Below are 1,189 nucleotides of genomic sequence, written 5' to 3' on the forward strand. Positions count from 1 at the left end.
AACCACACAGTGATTTCAAACAAAGGGAAGTTTAATATTTAAAAAGTTTTATACTGTGACAAAACATGTAAGAACTCTATGTGGTACCCTAGAATTGAAGGAGAGTACCCAAGGAAGGACAAACTTGGGAGAGGGGCTAAAGTTTGGGTATAGACCTTGCTAAAAAAGAGTAGCCCACTGGATGGCAGAGAACGTTACTGATTTGTCCAGACCAGAGCCGGGCTTTAGTTACCACACAAGCAAGAAGCCCTCCTCCATGTGCAGGGAAGCCACACTGGGGACTGAGTGTGTGGGTGTGCAGAGGGAGTTTGGGGAGGGGCGCTAGTGCTGGCAGGATGCCTGGAACGCGAGGTATCTGTTTTGGAAGAAGGGTCATGCAAAGTGATCACCAGCCTGGGTGAAGTCTGTGAAGTCACTAAGGTGAAGAGTACATTCTGGAAGTGTGGCTGGGGTAGAGTGCCATAGATGTCTTCACACTCACATCTCTTACTGATGGCGCACCTGCCAGAAAGTGGCAAGAGAGCCCCTTCAGGGTGAATTTGGAGTTGAGGGACTATAAGTTGATAACTAGTGCAGAAGTTGATCAGGTTCTAGGAAGGTGTAGGTGGGAGAGAACATGGCAAAGTAAATATGTCTCTCCTGTCCACTTCTGCTCTCCCCGTTTGGAAATATATTGCATCGCCTTTCCAAAACAAGAAATGTGGGCGTTTAGGTAAGGTAGCAAAAACGTTAGGCCATTTAGAAAACTGAGGAACCGTGAAAAATTGTGAGCCAATATTTTCAAAATCTAGTGGATTTGATAACTTCATGTAATAAAGTAGTTCATTAACTAGAAGTATTCTGGAGTTATAGGAATGGTACCCTCAATGTATCAGATGGTATGAAGCATTCCTTTCATTACTTTTCACCAAGGTAGCCATATAGCTGTTATATGAACATTTCTGGAAATGGAAAATTCCCGGCAATTGGAATGCTTTGTTTTTTTAGCATATTCTTGCTTCAGTTAAGCCATGATTTGCATTTCTGTGTCTTCCACATACTGCTCTTGATTTTGCCTTTTAAGACAATCTCCTACATATATTTCAGTCTCCCTAATATTGAAATCAACAAAAGTAATGTTCCATCACAAAGGCTAAATGTTTTTAGTTTTCTAAATTATTTCTTTGGACAAAGTTTTATTTAATATTGT

Source organism: Propithecus coquereli, unplaced genomic scaffold (assembly GCF_000956105.1).
Source record: "Propithecus coquereli isolate 6110/MARCELLA unplaced genomic scaffold, Pcoq_1.0 Scaffold37, whole genome shotgun sequence".
Taxonomy (NCBI): domain Eukaryota; kingdom Metazoa; phylum Chordata; class Mammalia; order Primates; family Indriidae; genus Propithecus; species Propithecus coquereli.